Below are 21,097 nucleotides of genomic sequence, written 5' to 3' on the forward strand. Positions count from 1 at the left end.
CCATCTCCGCAAAACTTCTTCCAAAACTGGGCAGGTTTCCTGCCAGCTCACCTGGCTGCTCCTCAGCTGCTCAGCCTTCCAGGATCTCGGGTCCAGGCTAGTCCCTTAGCCAGACTGCCCCAGAGTGGGGACCCCAGGGCTTCGGCGGTCATGGCTCTGGGATACCCTGCCAGGAGCTGGGGACTGCAGGGCTCGTGGCTCTAGGGCAGTTTGCCAGGCAGACTGCCTGAGGCTGGGAACTGCAGGGCTTCCATTGTTCATAGCTCCAGGACAGCCAGTCTGGCAGGCTGAGGGGGAGCTGGGAGCGTTGGGAGTGCTGGGTCCCATGCACCAAGGCTCCTGGCTCAGACAGCACTTCCTGGCTTCCTTTTACCCACCTGGTGAAATCTCATTTTGAAACGATCAAAATAAAAGGCTTTGATTTTTTCTTTTCAAGATGTGTTTGCTTTTTATTTCTGTTTCATGGTGAATTTAAAAAAAAATAATGAAAACACATTTCAAAATCTCCAAATCCTCCGTGAAACACAATTGCTCCTCTCTGCCCAGCTCTGCTCACCGGTGACTGCGGTTTTCCTACACTGGCCTGTAAGTGGCCTGATCCTAAAGCTATTGAACTCATGGAATGACTCCACCCCAGGAGGAGGAACTTTCTCTCTGGGAACATCCATCTTTTCACAATCCCCTTTACTATAAAAATCCCACTGAAAACACTCCCCTCTCCCCCTTCTCCCCCCGCACAAGAGATTTGGGTTTAATCCCTGTCAGCCCCTGTGCAGGATTGCCTCCTCCTGCGCCAATCAGTGCTGCAATTGTGGCTTTTCAGTGACTATCTGCGAGACACCCCAAGTACCTTGTCTGTACATAGGAGACACTTGGGAGCAAAATATCATCATTGCTAGAGGTTGCACATATGATCACTTATCTCCTAGGGGCCAGGCTGTCAACAGTGCTCAGTGCCCTCACAGCGCCCTCTGTCGTCAACACTTCCAGAGTTCTGGATTGCAGGCCCAGAAAAATCTGGTCACTTTGTGTCTAAATGGGAGCAGATCTGTTTGGGAAAACCTGATCCTAAAGACACAGCTGGGATGTTCGAGTCACCTAAGGGCTTGTCTACATACAGTTATTGTTACTGCTTATATTGTATTGGTTTGAAACCAGTATACTTAAAGGAGTACAACCTTCTAGCATGGCTGCAGTTACACTGGTATAAAAGTGTCTGATACTGGTGTGGCTAACAGCTTGTCTACACACAAAAGGTGTACTGCTTTAACTATACCGGTATAGCTAAATCGGTGCAGCCCCCCCTAATGTGGATACAGTTATATCAATAAAAAGGTGCTTTGTACTGGTATAATTGTTCCTGCATGGTAAGGGGAATAAGCATCATCTGTATAAGGGCTTGTTTTACACGCCAAGTTACTGCGCAGCAAGCTAGAGTGTGAATGTATAGCACACCAGTTTGCTGTGCAGTAGTGTCCGGTGTGGACGTTGCTATAAAGCAGTGAAGTCCTAGGGTGCAGCTGGAAATGCAGTGTGTCAGTCTGCACTCCCGCACGTTTGCTGTGCTGCAGTTTTGTCCACACGGATGTTACCACATGACAAGATGGTGCATGGTAGCTTCATATCTTGGCTTGCCATGTAACAACTCACTGTGTAGACATGGCCTAAGGCACCTCTTATATCAGTGTAACTGCATCCATACTAGGGGTTGTACTACTTTATTATTTCAGGAGAAAAACACAACCCTATCCAAAATAGCTAGTTGGGTACAAAAACCTGTGTAGACCTGGCCAAAGGGGCTTAGATGCATAAATCCCATTGACGTGGATAAATCACTTGTTCTCTTAAATCACTAAGGGGCTTTTTGAAGATCTGAAGTCTTCATAGTCCCTCTCCAACCATTCAGTCAGTTACTCCTGGGTGAATGAATTAGTGTTTTCAAGGCCCTGGAAAGATTTACTGTGGTTTCCCTTTCTGCAACTTGTGTACAGAATCGTCAGATTTGAGGATAAACTAAAATAGGGGGAAATAAACGTGACTGGCTCTTTAACTCATTTGTCAGCCAAGAAAAAGCAGGCAATGAAAATGTTTTCAGGAGAAATAACATTTGTCAGTCTTTAAATTCAGGCTTAGCATGTTCTGGTGCTATTTCGGGTGCTTTAGTGTTTGTAGAGCAATGTTCCAGTATCATGTGATGGTACAGATGGTACTTGCACTGTTACAGCAGTTTTATGTGTTCGATTATAAATTGTTTTGGTCTCCCATCACCATTAGTAAGAGGTGGAAGACTAGTAATCAAGCCCTTTAAAAGGTATGGATTGGGTTGCATTTTGCACTGAAATAGTACACTGGTGTGTGAAGATGAGAGAGAATCAGGTATGCCCCCAAGACAGGTCCCCTTGCCTTTGACTAAAATTTGACTCAAGCATTCACCAAACCCAAATTTATAAATATTAAAAGTAGACTGTTTTTGTATTGTCAAATAATTGCATAAAACTGACAAAACAAACCTATAGAGATTTAAAAAGGGGTGTCACTAACACACATGCTTACTAAGAGCTGTAAGAGGTGGAAACTTTAACACTTTGTGAAAAAAATATAATTTGGTTTCCAGTTCTGGGGATAGCCTTGCTATGTACATTTATATCATTTCAGCAAAATGATCACTTTCATACCAAAACCGTACAAAACTAAGAATGTTGTGTGTTTTCAAAGGGAAATTTATTTTTGTCCTTAATAAATATCTGTCTTGTCGATAAGACTGTGAAGTTGTCAAGGGCTGTCTCTTGCTACGGGTTTGCACGTCACCTAGCAGAAAAGGGCCTCCACTTCAGATGAGGCTTTATACACTGCTAAAATATAGATAAGAATAATAAATTAAAGTGAAGGCCAGAATGAAGGTGATATGTGGCCTATCCTCACATTCTTGTTGTGATCAGAAAAAACCACAAGTAACTGTCACTCTGCTACAATTAAATATGGTTTTATTATATGGTTCACTTATAATTTATTTGTTAACGTATAATATAATACTTATACCTTATGTAGCTAATAGTTACTCTTTCAGTAAAAGCAGAAATGCTTACACATTCCAGTAGTTAAATGATGCAATGTCCAGGTGGATATTTAATGGACCATGACAAATCTGGAATGATATTGCAGACATCATAAATATCTTCACTTGAACAGATAGAACAGAACCTTTGTATGAAAAACTCTTACCAACTTTCTTCATGTGGTGACCATATTTTCATATAGGTTTCAGGTTTTTTTAGGATTTCCCCACACATATTAACTTGTTTTATAATAATACAAAACCTGAATCCCTCACACCTCAAACAATGGATGTTTTATAAAGCACATACTTATTTTCATCTCTTTAAGGCTGTGATTGAGCACAATACAGTATTTAAAACTTTAAATGTGTGAGTAATCCCAGTTTGTTCAGTGGAACCTCTGGTGCTGAAAATTGTACATGTGCCAAAGCGCTTTGCTGAATCAAGGTCCAAGTCAGTAAAATCAATCTGAAATATTTGACTTTCACACCTTTTTCCATTTGGCACGTCTCATCAAGGTTCCGTGTTAATTACTTTCCAAACCACTGAATAGATCGCTGTATGGTGCATCTGCTTGTAATGCAGGGAAAGAGACATGGGGTGTGGCTGTAACTTAGGTCTGGTCTACCCTGGGTGTGGGGATCAATCTAAGTTATGCAATTTCAGCTACGTGAATAACGTAGCTGAAGTCGACCTACTTAGATCTACTCACCGCGGTGTCTTCACTGTGAGAAGTCGACAGCTTACGCTCCCCCGTCAACTCTGCCTGCGCCTCTCGCTCCAGAGGAGTACCAGAGTCGATGGGAGAGCGCTCGGCGGTTGATTTATCGCATCTAGACTAGACATGATAAATCGACCCCCACTGGATCGATCGCTGCCCATCATGCTGAACTTGAATTAATATGCAAAGTAGATACAATTAACTTAGGTCTAAACAGAGACTGGGAGTTGTTGGGTCATTACACTAATTGAATCTATTTCCTCATGTTAAGTATCCTCACACCTTCTATGGGTCATCTCGATTATCACTTCAAAAGGTTTTTTTTTCCTCCTGCTGATGATAGCTCATCTCAATTGATTGGCCTCTTACCGTTGGCATGGCTACTTCCACCTTTTCATGTTCTCTGTATGTATAAATATCTTCTTTCTAAAAAAAGAACAGGAGTACTTGTGGCACCTTAGAGACTATCAAATTTATTAGAGCATAAACTTTCGTGGACTACAGCCCACTTCTTCGGATGCATATGATATATATATGCATATGATATATGCATATCTTCTTTCTGTGTGTTCCATTCTATGCATCCGATGAAGTGGGCTGTAGCCCACAAAAGCTTATGTTCAAATAAATTTGTTAGTCTCTAAGGTGCCACAAGTACTCCTGTTCTTTTTTTAAGGTGCAATAGTCTAGAATTTGACACCAATTTCATGGACTGCAATTGGTGGATAACCCTTCCTCTATATGCTCTTCAGTCTTTGTATAAAGCAAGAATGTATTTAAAACTGCAGAGATTATAAACGTCTCCTAGTTTTCTATACTTCTCTTCTAGGGCAGTCAAAAAAACTAGCACAATGTTAGGAACCATTAGGAACAGGATAGATAATAAGACAGCAAATAGCATAGTGCCGCTGTATAAATCCATGGTATGCTCACACCTTGAATACTATGTGCAGTTCTGGTATCCTCATTCAAAAAGGATATATTAGAATTGGAAAAGATGCAGAGAAGGGCAACAAAAATGATTAGGGGTAGAGAATAGCTTCCATATGAGGAGAGATGAAAAAGACTCGGACTGTTCATCTTAAAAAAAGAGACGACTAAGCTGGGATCTGACCAAGATCCATAAAATCATGACTGGTGTGGAGAAAGTGAATAGGGGAGTGTTATTTACTCCTTCACATAACACAAGAACCAGGGGTCACCAAATGAAATTAATAGGCCGAAGGTTTAAAATGAACATAAGGAAGAACTTCTTCAAACAATGCACAGTCAACCTATGGAACTCGTTGCCAGGGGAAGTTATGAATACTAAAAGTATAACTGGGATCAAAAAAGAAATAGATGAGGATATGTCTCTCAATGGCTATTAACCAAGATGGTCAGGGACAAAACCCCATGCTCTGGATGTCCCTAAACCTCCATGCCAGAAGCTGAGACTAGACAACAGGGGATGGATCACTTGATAATTGCCCTGTTCTGTTCATTCCCACAAAACATCAGGCACTGGCCACTGTCGGAAGACAGGATACAGGGTTAGATGGACCATTGGTCTGACACACTATGGCTGTTTTTATGGTCTTCCTTTTTTTCTGCTAAATCCTTAATGTGGGTTAATATAATAGTTTGGCTTTCAGCTGTTCTTAACTGCTTTTCCCCCTTTGGTGTTTTGTGATCATTTACTTATACTTGTGTGTTTATTTCTGTATAGTGTCTGATGTCAAAGCACCAGAAATCTCTCTAGGCTTCATTTGATTGATTGGCTACTTTTCTCTACCACAAATGAATGATGTAATCACAGCTGCATCTTTGAGTTATCCTGACTAGAAAATAACTCTGCTAGAGCATTCACAGATCTCCTACATTTGTATTTTGTCTTCAGAAAGAGACTATACTTAGCTGAAACATCAACAAATACATGAACCCTTGTGTAATATGTATATTTATTACATCCTAAACGCTACATTTAAAGAACACTTGAGTTGCAAACTCAAACACTCAAAAGTTAGGATATGCCAAAATTAAGGTTCACTGTGAAACCTTAATTTGGCCCCCTTGTGTGTATGCATTAGAATAAACTCTTTAATTACATACACCTCTACCCCGATATAACACAAATTCGGATATAACACGGTAAAGCAGTGCTCTGGGGGGGGGGGGGGGGCGGGGCTCCGGTGGATCAAAGCAAGTTCGATATAACGCAGTTTCACCTATAACGTGGTAAGATTTTTTGGCTCCCGAGGACAGCGTTATATCGGGGTAGAGATGTACTACTTTTCCATGGGACACCTACCTCCTTGAGTGAATAAATTATTCATTATTTACTTTTATCCTCCTCAGTCTGTGCGTGGGCCTAGGCCTTATGTAGCACACACTATTCAAACTCTCCACTGAATGGCATTTATCCCTATAGTGGCATTTATCCCTATAGCATCAGAGTGCTTCAGAAACATTAATGAATTTATCTTCTCAGTACCCCTGCGAGAACAGGTTGTCTTATCTCCATTTTACAGATGCAGAACCGAGGCACGGAGAAATTAGATCCCAAACTATCCCCTAATTGTAGGTGCCCAGTTTGAGACAGCGAGGGGCTGATTTTTATAGCACTTAATATGTTCGAGCATAGCTCCATTCAACTTCAGTTGCAACTACAAGTGCTCTGCACCTGTGCTGATCAGACCCCAGGTGTCTCATGTTGGTCACCCAGAAAAGGAAACACACAATTAGTGATGAGCTGTGAAAAGGCTGGTTTAAGTCACTTGCCCAGAATCACATAAGAACTCTGGGGCAGATACAGGGATAGAATCCAATTCTCCATGGCAGCATTCAACTGATTTAGCCACGACTACCATCCTTTCCTTTTCCTGCCTCGTTCACTACACACCTTCCAACTTCTGCAACAAATGAGGTTGAGGGTCCTACAGACAACAGCCTCCTTCACCAGGCAACATTGATTCAAATCCGGATCAGATGCATCGTGTGTTCCGAATGAAGCAGGCTACTCCCATGTTTCTCGTCCCTTTGCATTTGAGCCAGAAATGCCACCTCCTACTCTTCACAGCCCAGGCACCAGCAGGGGGAGCATGATTGGACTGGTGAAACCACCTCCTTGCTCTTGGTTTCCTGTTCCTGGTGCCACTGTGGCCCCTGGCTGCTGGAAGGTGCTGTCAATGGGAAAGTCCCGCTTAGTCCCTGCAGTCATGGGCTGGAATGTGGCATCTGCAGGGATAGCACATGCACAGTCTGGTTGGCATGTAGGAGCTGTGAGGGGATGAAGCATGCTCAGTGCAGATGGAACCTTGGGGGAATTTAGCTGCCAAACAAGCCCCTACTGGGCAAGTGAGAAACAGGATTTGTTTGGAGGCCTATAATTGGCCATATTAGGATATTTTTTCCACAGGAATGGCAAAAAGCACATCCTCCTCCCCACCTTCGCTGCCAAACTCCAAGCCTCTTCTCCCAAGTGTGGAAATGCTAAAGATTAGTAAAATGGCGGTCAGATTATTTTTTTAAACCTGGACAAAATAATTATCTTCCCCTAATGTTATACTAGGAAACAGTTCAAACTTTCCCAGAAATTTCAGCCGGAGGCAGACACGCTCAGTCCAAATTGTTAAAGTTTGGCAAACTTTGAAGCAACTGAAAGCAGGATCTTATAATGGGAAGTGTCGGGCAACATTAAGTAATAGACCACACTGCGATATAATAAATGTCAGATTGGTTTAACTTGGACAATATTAACTTTTCCTGCTTTTTCAGGAGGTAATTTTTTTCCGTTTGGATTGTGGAATTGCTTTCTTCTTTTATATTGTGTCACCACCATGGTTGAAATTGTCGTTAGCAAACCCATATTTAAACACAGTTCAAATTATGTTGCCTAGCACAGGTAGGTAAGAATATATGGTGGGCTCTATGACGGGTTGGGTCACAGAAACCCCTTTGGGACTGCCACCTGTTGTGCTGAGACTACCTCTAAGCTCATTTTCCCTGGAAGCTTGGGACTTCAGTACCCTGCCTGGTTGTGCCAGACACACTAGCCTACTACAAACACAGACCCGGGTCTGAACCATGTCCCCCAAAAGCTGCAGGCTTAACTTAAAACAGATTCAGAAGTGCTCCTGTCTCCAACACCCGGATACCCAGTTCCCAATGGGATCCAAACCCCAAATAAATCCATTTTACTCTGTATAAAGCTCATACAGGATAAACTCATAAATTGTTCACCCTCTATAACACTGATAGGGAGATTTGCACAGCTGTTTGCTCCCCCAGGAATTAAGTACTTGCTCTGGGTTAATTAATAAGTAAAAAGTGATTTTATTAAATAAAAAAGTAGGATTTAAGTGGTACCAAGTAATAACAGAGAGAACAAAGTAAGTTACCAAGCAAAATAAAATAAAACACACATGTCTAAGCCTAATACAGTAGGAAACTAAATGTAGGTAAATCTCACCCTCAGAGATGTTCCAATAAGCTTCTTTTACAGATTAGACTTCCTCCTAGTCTGGGTCCAGCAACCACTCACACCCCCATAGTTACTGTCCTTTGTTCCAGTTTCTTTCAGGCATCTCATTGGGGTGGAGAGGCTCTCTCTTGAGCCAGCTGAAGACAAAATGGAGGGGTTTCCAGGGGCTTATATAGTCTTTCTCTTGTGGGTGGAAACCTCTCTTTCCCCCTGTGTAAAATCCCCTCCACAAGATGGAGTTTTGCAGTCACCTGGGCAGGTCACATGTCTATGAATGATTCAGATTTTTGCAGGCCGACGCCATTGTTACATGTTAGTTTGAAGGTTCCCAGGAAAGCTCAGATGTGGATTGGCATCTCCCAAGGTCCATTGTTAGCTAAGCACTCCCAATTATTTGACTAACCCCTTCACACTATGTTGACCAAATCTGCCTTATTGCTTCCTATAGCAAACATTTTAAACACACGCATAGAGCCAGTGCTCATAACTTCAGATATAAAAATGATACATGCATACGAATACATTCAGTAGAACATAACCTTTGCAAAAATATGTTACATGGCATATCTATCATAAAACATATTCCAGTTATGTCATATTTACACTCATAAGCATATTTCTATAAACCATTATGGGATGCAACGTCATAGGCTCACTTAAAAAGATTCTGCTGGTTCTAGTTGTCCATGACAGACTTGGTCCAGCATCTACTGAAGACAATGGAAAGACTTACTTTGATTAAGGGCATTGGAAACAACCCAACCTATACAGGGAGTAGCAACCCAATAAAATATTTTGGAACACTAAGATTTCTCTAAGCAAGCCCACAATATGAGAAATTCCAAACCTACCTATCTACTGGCCTTTGCACCAGTCCAAGGTCAATTGCATCTGGAGTATGGCCAATTCCTTAAAGGATTTTGCTGTTTCATTACTCTTCTATAGATGGCTTCCTTTGGTTGTCTTTCAGTTTGCCTCCTCTTTTTCTGGTAGTAACAACCTGGCCCCTTTCTGTGGGATATCTGCTGAACAGAGAAGATTTGTATCACTATTATTCAGGTCCCATATACAGCTTTCTCATTGAATTCCTGACGTGTTCAATTGCATTTATTACATGGGATGCTATGGTGAAAAGACATTTTTGTTTGTAACCAGTTCCCCCCTCACAGGTCAGCTCTATGTTCTAATTGTTTATTTAATTTTGATCAGTTGGGGGCAATGAAGTGACTCACTTACTTTAATTTTTTCAATTGGCTCCTGAGAGTCTCATTTTTATTCTGCTTTTCTCCTGTCCAGTTTTCATGTGCTTTCTCACCACTCACCATCAGAATATCTTTTATTACGTTTATAATTTAGGAATTTATTTGTTAAATTATCATTTAGATCTCCTACTCCAGTGGTTCCCAAACTTGTTTCGCTGCTTGTGCAGGGAAAGCCCGAGGCGGGCTGGGCTGGTTTGTTTACCAGCCGGGTCCGCAGGTTCGGCCGATCGCGGCTTCCATTGGCCGCAGTTCGCTGCTCCAGACCAATGGGAGCTGTGGTAAGCGGCACGGGCCAACGGATGTACTGGCCTCCGCTTCCAGCAGCTCCCATTGGCCTGGAGCAGTGAACCGCGGCCACTGGGAGCTGCGATAGGCTGAACCTGCGGACGCGGCAGGTAAACAAACCGGCCCGGCCCGCCAGGGGCTTTCTCTGCACAAGCAGTGGAACAAATTTGGGAACCACTGTCCTACTCCATCCACCAGCAAAATTCCCATTGAACTCAATGGGATTCTTGCAAGCCATCTGCAAAATGGGGCTTTGTGTATGGTAGGGATATAGGCAGACTTGTAATGTTTCTTTATGCAGTAGTTTGAACATTTTTTAATAAATGGCTTTTTGATCAAAGTGAATATTTTGGCAAAATATTTCAGTTTTGATCATTATTTTTTGGAAAAAAAATTTAAACCAATCTTCATCTGATTTTTCAAACTTTTCATTTAGGTACTTTTTAATTCCCTTTCACGTTTCTCCTCCCTTTTCATGTGGGTGGATGGGTGGAGGGACAGGGTCATGGTGAGGGGGAAGTGGAAGGAACCCAAAATGATTTTTTCCCCCTCTATGAAAGGAAAACTTTCATTTAAAATATTTTCAGCCAACAAATATTCATGGAGTATTTTGAATAAAACAATTTTGTTTTTCTAAATGTTTTTTTGCAAAAAAGGAATTCTAATTTCTGACTTCCCCTGGTGGTGGGGAGGGATATGGGTCTGTGATTGATGTTATAGAGATGAGGTAATTAATAGGACTACTAATATAATTACATTGACAACATTCAGCTCTCTCAATGCCCCTTTACAAAATTTGGAAGCTGAATTATGGGTGACTTTCCCCGATGCTGACAATTCTTACAATTTGTAGTGAATCTCACGATATTTGGTGTGTTTCTTAAGGCTTCAGCTCCTGGAAGCATGTGAATATTTGAGGATTTCAGGTCTTTTTTAAAGTGAATTTCTAGCCCCCATGGTTACAGAGAAAAACTTGAAAACATAGTCCCTAAAGACTCAGACACCAGAAGCCGAATGAACCCTCAAATAATTACTTTCAATTTTGTAATGATTTTTAATCCAATCTCATGATTTTGGGGGGCTATCTCATGATTTTTCAACACTTGAGGTTGGCAATACAAGTTTCCCTATGTGTAATGATTCTCCTGTGAGGTCGCGTGTCCCAAAGTGCATGTTCTTTTTGAGGTGAGAGTGGGCACATGTGTGCAAAACCTCACCGTATTGTTATAGCAACATTTCACCATAGCCTGGGTGTGTTGCTTAGAAAATAGTGACTTTCCCATAGCCTTCTTTGTGCCCTCTCACTGTAATTAATGAGTACCTCAAAATATTAATAGATTCATCTTCCACATCCCTGTGAGGTTGGGCAGTATTATCCTCATTTTACAGATGGGACTCCAAGGCGCAGAGAGAGTGAGTGAATTGCCTAGGTCACACAGAACTGGGAGCTCAACTCAAATATCCCGAAGCACAGTTTAGTGCCTTACCCACAGGACACATCCCTCTGAGGCCTCAAGTCTACAGCTACATATGCACCTATTTAACTGTGTGCATGTGATTAATCTTATTGAAGTCAGTGGGACTACTTACATATAAAGTTAAGACTAACACGGCTGCTACTCTGAAGCTCATGTATGTTTGCTAGATCAGGACCTACGTATGCTGCCTGCTCTTTATCAAGGTCCAGACTACCAGATACAAGTAGAGATCTTAAACAGAGAAAATAAGTCACATTTCAGAGAGATTTAAACATTTGTAACTACTTTACACTTTCTTCTCTAAAAATGAAGTGACCGATCTGGCAGTGAGACCATGTGAAGGGAATAAAAGTTAGTGGGATAAAGACCCCTAGTCCCATTTTCTCAAGTACACAGTTTAAAACTGCAAATAGACGTCATCGGCTATGCAATAATGCTTCTGATGACATTTCGCCCGAAGCATTTGAGACATGAATTGCAGCTTTGCGCATCATGCTGTGCATTGAAAGTGAGCAGCAATCACTACTCCTGCACTTTCCATTGTGTGATATCTTAGTGCTTGAACAAGAGGGAGGCTCTTGCATTTCTTGCTGCCATGGTTCCGTTTGTATATTAGGAATGCTGCCAGCACAGAACTGCAAACACATTTTCTAAGAGTCCTAAGGCCTTGGATACACTGGCAATTCACAGCGCTGCACTTGCTGCGCTCAGGGGTGTGAAAAAACACCCCCCCGAGCGCAGCGAGTGCAGCGCTGTAAAGCGCCAATGTAATCAGCGCCTGCAGCGCTGCACGCTCGCTCGCAGCACTGCAAGCTGTTCCCCTCGGAGAGGTGGAGTACATACAGTGCTGCAAGAGATCTCTCGCAGCGCTGGCGGCGCGACTACACTTGCACTTCACAGCGCTGCCACGGCAGCACTGTAAATCCGCAAGTGTAGCCAAGGCCTGAGACAAAATATCCACTGCCTAGTGTCTAGGGTGACCAGGCAGCAAATGTGAAAAATCGGGACGGGGGTGGGGGGTAATAGGAGCCTATATAAGAAAAAGACCCAAAAATCGGGACTGTCCCTACAAAATCGGGACATCTGGTCACCCTAATAGTGGCCCTGTTTTTGAATTCCTTTCTCTCCCCCCACGCTGGCTAACTGGGGTGAGGAGAAAAGAGAATTAAATAGTAAGGGGGAAAAAAATGAAAAATCAACTTTTCAGTTGTCCTTTATTTCACTGGTATCATTAACTCACTGTGTCTGGCCTGTTTGTTCTTATCGTGTTATGGATCAGAGACCCATTGTGCTAGACGCACAGTTAAAAGACCATCCCTACCCCAAAGAGCTCCCAGTCTGGGTAAAGGCAGGATGCAACAGGTGGATGAGACAAACAAATAGGGAAGAAAGTAATGGTGAAGTCAGCAAGCTTATCTGGCAATAATCAAACTGCCATAACATGACAGGAAGGATGGTTCAGCCTCTGGGGTGCTAACGTAGGTTTTGGCATCAAATGAGCATTGGCCTGCTAAACCCAGGGTTGTGAGTTCAATCCTTGAGGTGGCCATTTAAGGATCTGGGGCAAAAATCTGTCAGGGACAGTATCTAGTTGGGCATTGGTCCTGCTTTGAGCAGGGGGTTGGACTAGATGAGCTCCTGAGGTCCCTTCCAACCATGATATTCTATGATCAAATCTCTACTCTGCCACAGACTTCCGGTGTGACCTTGGGCATGTCACTCATTCTGTATTTTGGTTCCCCAGCAGTAAAATGGGGGTAATACGCTGTGTTGTGAGGCTAAATACATTTAAAAAAACCTGAGATGCCCAGCTTTTGAGAGCCAAATAAGTACCCCAGATAGATAGCATCCATGTCAAAATTCCTGCTGTAGCATTAGGTTCTCTCACTTTCTTCGTTTGTCTTCAGACTCCTCAGGGCTATTTACTGCACATACCTTCATCTACGCATGAGAACTCCCGTTGACGCTAACGGGAATTTTGTACACGAGTCAAGGACAAAATACAATTGATAGTCTTCAGCCACTTTCCTCCTGTTAACTCTGGCAACCTTTATAGATGCACAGTTAGGTATCCAGGTAAGGTAACTTGGGCAGGTTCTGTTTTGCACAAAGCACAGCAAGAAAACGAAAGCCCTGGATTTTGTCTTTCTGGGCTGCATTCTTTCCATAATGTTGTGAGAAGTACCTATATTTCTCCCAAAGTCACTTGAATCATTCCCTTTGTGATTAGAAATGTACTCAGCCCTGGCCTAACTGCTCCCATTGAGACAAGGGGAGTTTCACCATTGACTTTAATAGGAGCAGAGAGTTTAGGCCAATGCTCCACTAGACCGGGGGTTCTCAACCTTTTTCTTTCTGAGCCCCCCTCCCCGCCAACATGCTATAAAAACTCCAGGGCCCACCAGTGCCCCCAAAACTGTTTTTCTACATACAAAAGCCAGGGCCGGCGTTGGCGAATAGAAAGCAAGGCAATTGCCCGGAGCCCCATGTCACAGGGGCCCCCGCAAAGCTACGTTGCTCAGGCTTCAGCTTCAGCTCCAGGTGGCAGGGTTCAGGATCCCGGGCTTCAGCCCTGCACAGCGGCACTTCAGCTTTCTGCCCTCGGCCCCAGCGAGTCTAACATTGGCCCTGCTTGGCGGACCCCCTGAAACCTGCTCGTGGGCCCCCAGGGGGGACCCTGGACCCCTGGTTGAGAACTGCTTGACTAGACTGTAGCCTCAGCTATTAGACTGAATGTTTCTGAAAAGAGGGCAGAACAGAGTATAGTCTCTGCTTTACAAATGGGGAACTGAGATATGTGTATAAAAATGTCAGTGGTTTGAGCATTGGCCTGCTAAACCCAGGATTGTGAGTTCAACCTTTGAGGGAGCCACTTAGGGATATGGGGCAAAAATTGGTTGGATGATTTAATTGGGGATTGGTCCTGCTTTGAGCAGGGGGTTGGACTAGATGATCTCCTGAGGTCCCTTCCAACCCTGATTCTATGAAATGAAGTAGGAAATGAAGATTGGCAGAACCAGGAATCTCTTGAGTCCTCTGCAGTCTAGGTGCAAGCACCCTCTGCTTCTCCAGTTGACTTGAATGGGAACTGAGGCTGTTTAGAAGCTCTCTGAGGCATGTCCACCCATTGGGAACGTGACGTTCTTCAAAGGGTTAGCTTTCCGAAGGGTTTGATGGAACGTGAAGCAGTAAAAACTCCATTCCAAGCATTTTGGCAGTAGCCTTATTTAAAAACTTCTTGGGTGCTTTGACAGCATCGATTGTTTCCCAAGCCAAAGTGAGCCATCAGGACAGCAGATGATGTTTACTTCTGGTGACATAATATTCAAGTCAAATAATATTTAATTGCACTTTCTTTCATCTCCTGACAATTTGAAAGTGCCTTTGTATGACAAAAAGCTGTTGGACAACGTTTTGTGACTTTGTCTTGCTTTGTGTGTGGTGAACATTTGTCTTGTCTTTGGCCAAGGCAGACCACATCCCAAAAGGACTTTGTCAGGTCAGACTAGAAGTTGTTTCTTACCAGCAGAAATAGATCGTGTCTCAAATTGAGGCTTAAAAATAAAATGTTGTTTGCTTTGGTGTGAGTTTAGGGCCTGACTGGGCCTAGCTGGGTTTGAATTTGTTGTTAACCTGAAGCCTTCAGTCTGGCATCTTTATTGTCCAAAGAAAGGTACAGCACGGTAAGCTTCCCCATCATTGTCCTGCTGGTGTGCTTCATCTCTGGCCCCATGGGACCACCTTTGAGGAGAGAGGGCGGTTTATTCAATCCGTCCGTACTGACCGAGATGATAAAGAATCTTGTATTTTTGAGGGACACAATCATGTTATGCGAGCAGGGTCCACAAAGGGCAGCTACACGGCAACACTTTAGTGCATGCTGCAACTCACACCCTAGTCGTCCGCACCGTAGGGCCTTCTGCTAACACTGTCAACATGGATACAAGTTACTGAAATGGTGGATTTTGACATCTGAACATGTATCCCCTGGACTCTTGACTGGGATCGTCCTGGCTTCTCTAAACCGATTAACAGCCATCCAAGCCCAGTTTCATTCACTACTAACCCGACATAGATTTGGGGCAGTGAATTAACTCTCTGTGTACGCTGTGAACTTTAACGTTATGAACTAACAATGCTGCTGCCTGGGTCTTCAATAACATTTAAATGGAATTTGTGTTTAATTCCTGAGAATGTTTCTACTCCTATGAAGTGTTTTTATTTAAAAAGAATCAAACCCAAAATTTTGGGCCTACTTACAGTTTTAACCGGGACACTGCTAAATGTTAACAGGGAGAGAGGAACATACCATTAAGTGAGCAGTCTTGTGTACCTTTTAAGATCTTTCCTATGGTGATTACTGCTGCCCTATAAAATATTACCTACCACTAACACAGATGTGGGGTTGTGCTAGTGGCTAGGATTTTTTTTGGTACATTGTTTTTCCTCATAAGCACAGCCATTATTTATACAACTGAGATCGGGGGTCCCCATTGTGCGAGGTGTTGTAACACACAAAGGGCTTGCCTACACGGCCCTGCAGTGCGGACTGCTAGGGTGTGAGTTGCAGTGCGCACTAAAGTGTTGCCCTATATCTGGCCTGTGTGGACCCTGCTCGCGTAACATGATTGTGTCCCTCGAAAACACAAGATTCTTTATCATCTCAGTCAGTACGCACATACCTGTGGAACCCAGAGCAGAGACTCGGGTCTGGGCAAAAACAGCGCTCCAAACAAAACGTGCATCCCAGCCAGCAATTACCACCTCTGTGGAACACCGTGGGGGGTGGTCCAAAAAGTTCAACCACTGTGCATTCCCTTTTGGGTTTGCCTTCCACTAGCACCCACTAAAAGGGGCCGAGTTTGCATTAACAGGACTATGTTAACGCAACCTAGGTACTTTCTAGGTAGTGCTAGCAGGATCTGCATGGGGCAGTTACAGTGCAACACTCTAGTGTGCCTTGCAGTTCACACCCCCATAGTCTCCACTGGAGACTGTGTAGACAAGACCAAAGTAAGTGACAATCCCTGCTCTGAAGAGCTTACAGTAGAGAGAAATGGTTTGTCCCAAGTCACAGAGCTGGGGATAGAACAGAACCCATGTTTCTTGACACTCAATCTATTGCTTTAACCATTAGACCATACTGCCTCTCTTAAAAACCATGGGTACTATTAATAGTCCCTCCTGTAGCTATTTATGGGCCTGATCCAAAGCCCATTAAAAGGGGTCCCAACAACTTCAGTGGGCTTTGGTTTAGGCCCCAGAAGGGAGGTCACAAACCTTGTGAATTGAAGAGGATGCTCGTAAACTCAGACTATGTCGCAAGCACCTGTTTATGTTTTTTGCAAACACTGTGTGGCTGGTTTGATTTACCATGTAGTTTGGAGACAGACAGCACAGTTTAATCTGGGAAATACGGAGACAGAGCTCTCTTAAAAAAAGGACTGTTTATAAAAGCAGTTCTTGAAATACCACCCTTGGAAGGCATGTGTGTTTCTGGAGATGATCTAACACCGTTCACCGCTCGTTCTCTAAAGGCATGCTTTGGTAGCAGCACCTCTGGAAAGGATAACAAAACACAAGTACAAAATACCTGACCTATGATATACATGTTCAGTGGAGCTCTTATTTAGCTGAACCAACCTGACCTCTCTAGAGCTTGAAACGTGGCATTCATTGAGGGGCTAGTGAGGTCTAGTGCTTCAGTCTGCTCCCCTGTACTGGGGTAGCATTTCTCTGTCGCTTTGGATAGGAGAAGAGCGTTATCTGAACATGCAGGAAGTGTTTGTCAGCAGCAAGTATCCTCAGTTGTTTCCCCTGTGGTTGGCTGTTTGTTTGTTTGTTTCCCCAGGAGCCTAGTGCTAGCAGATTTGTTGAGTCTTCAGTGGCAGTGCAGCTGTTGCAAACACATCATTCCATTTCAGCCCCTTTGTAGACCGAGAGAAAGAACAGATGTAACTTTTAGCGGAATCTCCATGGGTGCATTTGTAGCACTGTTACTGATACAGGTGTAAATTCCATATGAGTGTTGGACAGCACCATCCCTCCAGTTATTTTTGTTGCCACCAACAGTGTGGAGTGTGGCATGGCAGCTGTTAGAGATGCCAGCATAGGAAAGATCGAATCAGTTGGATGAAACTTGCTGGCAGTGGGTGAGCTTAAATCATCTCCTTCCCTGGAAAAGTTTGGTTCTAGTTTAGGAACCAAATCTATCCTTTGAAAGTATTGATGTGAGAATTATTACCAAGAAAAAACCCAACAACATACAATTCTAAATGTTAAGTACATCCCATAGAATCATAGAAGGGACCTCGAGAGGTCATCTAGTCCAGTCCCCTGCACTCGTGGCAGGACTAATTATCTAGACCATTCCTGACAGGTGTTTGTCTAACCTGCTCTTAAAACGATGGAGATTCCACAACCTCCCTAGGCAATTTATTCCAGTGCTTAACCACCCTGACAGTTAGGAAGTTTTTCCTCATATCCAACCTAAACCTCCATTACTGCAATTTAAGCCCATTGCTTCTTGTTTTTCTTAACCTCTGAGGATAAGACCATTTTTCTTCCTCCTCCTTGTAAGAACCTTTTACATACTTGAAAACTGTTATCATGTCCCCTCCCACTCTTCTCTTCTCCAGCCTAAACAAACCCAGTTTTTTCAATCTTCCCTCATAGCTCATGTTTTCTAGACCTTTAATCATTTTTGTTGTTCTTCTCTGGACTCTCTCTAATTTGTCCACATTCTTCCTGAAATGTGGCACCCAGAACTGGACACAATACTCCAGCTGAGGCCTAATCAGCGCAGAGTAGAGAGAAAGAATGACTTCTCCTGTCTTGCTTACAACACTCCTGCTAATACATCCCAGAATGATGTTCACTTTTTTTGCAACAGCATTACACTGTTGACTCGTATTTAGCTTGTGGTCCAGTATGACCCCCAGATCCCTTTCTAGTACTCCTTTCTAGGCAGTCATTTCCCATTTTGTATGTGTGCAACTGATTGTTCCTGAATGGAGTACTTTGCATTTGCCCTTATTGAATTTCACCCTATTTACTTCAGATCATTTCTCCAGTTTGTCCAGATCATTTTGAATTTTAATCCTATCCTCCAAAGCACTTGCAACCCCTCCCAGCTTGGTATCATCCGCAAACTTTATAAGCATACCCTATGCCATTATCTAAATCATTGATGAAGATATTGAATAGAACCGGACCCAGAACTGATCCCTGCAAGAGACCCCACTTGTTATGCCCTTCCAGCATCACACTGAACCACTGATAACTACTCTCTGGGAACGATTTTCTAACCAGTTTTGCACCCACCTTATAGTAGCTCCATCTAGGTTGCATTTCCCTAGTTTGTTTATGAGAAGGTCATGTGAGACAGTATCAAAAGCTTTACTAAAGTCAAGATATACAAATCTACCACTTCCCCCATCCACAAGGCTTGTTACCCTGTCAAAGAAAGCTATCACGTTGGTTTGACACAATTTGTTTTTGACAAATCCATGCTGTTACTTATCACCTTATTATCTAGATGTTTGCAAATTGATTGCTCAATTATTTGCTCCATTATCTTTCTGGGTACAGAAGTTAAGCTGACTGGTCTGTAATTCCCTGGGTTGTCCTTATTTCTCTTTTTATAGAGAGGCACTATATTTGCCCTTTTCCAGTCTTCGGGAATCTCTCCCGTCTTCCATGACTTTTCAAAGAATCGCTAATGGCTCTAATATCTCCTCAGCCAGCCCCTTGAGTACTCTAGGCTGCATTTCATCAGGCCCTGGTGACTTGAAGATATCTAACTTGTCTAAGTAATTTTTAACTTGTTCTTTCCCTGTTTTAGCCTCTTCTGATCCTACCTCATTTTCACTGGCATTCACTATGTTAGACGTCCAATCACCACCAACCTTCTGGTAAAAACTGAAACAAAGAAGTCATTAAGCACCTCTGCCATTTCCACATTTTCTGTTATTACTCCCTCTTCCCCTCATTGAGTAACGGGTCTACCCTGTCTTTGGTCTTCCTCTTGCTTCTAATGTATTTGTAGAATGTTTTCTTGTTACCCTTTATGTCTCTGGCAAGTTTGATCTCGTTTTGTGCCTTGGCCTTTCTAATTTTGTCCCTAAATACTTTTGTTATTTGTTTATATTCATCCTTTGTAATTTAACCTACTTTCCACTTTTTGTAGGACTCTCTTTTTGATTTTCTGATCATTGAAAATCTCCTGGTTAAGCCAGGGTGGTCTCTTGCCATACTTCCCATCTTTCCTACGCAGTGGGATAGTTTGCTCTTGGCCCTGAATAATATCTGTTTGAAAAACTGCCAACTGTCTTCAATTGTTTTCCCCTTAGACTTGCTTCCTATGGGATCTGACCTACCAACTTCCTGAGTTTGCTAAAGTCTGCCTTCTTGAAATCCATTCTTTATTTTGCTGTTCTCCCTCCTACCATTTCTTAGAATCATGAACTCTATCATTCCATGATCACTTTCCCTCAAGCTGCCTTCCACTTTCAAATTCCCAACTAGTTCCTCCCTATTTGTCAAAATCAAATCTAGAACAGCCTCTCCCCTGGTAGCTGTCTCCACCTTCTGAAATAAAAAATTGTCTCCAATACATTCCAAGAACTTATTGGATAATCTGTGCCCTGCTGTGTTATTTTCCCAACAGATGTCTGGGTAGTTGAAGTCCCTATCACCACCAAATCCCGTGCTTTGGATGATTTTGTTAGCTGTTTAAAAAAAGCCTCATCCACCTCTTCTTCCTGGTTAGGTGGTCTGTAGTAGACCCCTAGCATGACATCACCCTTATTTTTTACCCCTTTTATCCTTACCCAGATACTTTCAACAAGTCTGTCTCCTATTTCCATCTCAACCTCAGTCCAAGTGTATACATTTTTAATATACAAGGCAACACCTCCTCCCTTTTTTCCCTGCTGGTCCTTCCTGAGCAAGCTGTACCCTTCTATACCAACATTCCAGTCATGCGTATTATCCTACCAGGTCTCTGTGATGCCAACTATATCATAGTTGTGTTTATTTACTAGCATTTCAAGTTCTTCCTGCTTATTCCCCATGCTTCTTGCATGAGTACACAGACATCTAAGATACTAATTTGGTCCTCCCCCACCCCAAGTTCTGACTTGTCTCTCTTTTATCCCTGCTATAACAGCCCATGCTCCCCCCAAATTCCAAACCTTCTCCCAGGTCTCCATGTTCTTGACTTACCTGTGGGCTTTGGTCACCTGCCACCTTCGAACCTAGTTTAAAGCCCTCCTCACTAGGTTAGCCAATCTGTATCCAAAGATGCTCTTCCCCTTCTTCAATAGGTGGACCCTATCTCTGTTTAGCAGTCCTTCTTCCTCAAACTTTATCCCATGGTCAAGGGGGTCGATTGATTGTCACCATTCCTATCCTATCTCCTAGAACTGGAAGGGACCTTGAAAGGTCATCGAGTCCAGCCCCCTGCCTTCACTAGCAGGACCAAGTACTGATTTTGCCCCAGATCCCTAAGTGGCCCCCTCAAGGATTGAACTCACAACCCTGGATTTAGCAGGCCAATGCTCAAACAATTGAGCTCATCTATGGATATTATATATTTAATGCTGTGACCCAGGAGCCTCTTAATGCCAACTGGCAAGAGGGTGCAGAGGGATTACAGGGATTTCTTAGGCCTGGCACATACACTCTTGTTCCCCATGAATGTCTAGTGAGGTCTCAAATAAAAGGCAGTGTCACACTGGTTATCGATATCATTATGAAACATGTGTATGGATGTTGGGTAAGGAATTATGTATAGACACTGAAAATTGCATTCTTAAAGGCTGCGTCTAGGG

The sequence above is a fragment of the Chrysemys picta genome, chromosome 7, assembly GCF_011386835.1.
Source record: "Chrysemys picta bellii isolate R12L10 chromosome 7, ASM1138683v2, whole genome shotgun sequence".
NCBI lineage: Eukaryota > Metazoa > Chordata > Testudines > Emydidae > Chrysemys > Chrysemys picta.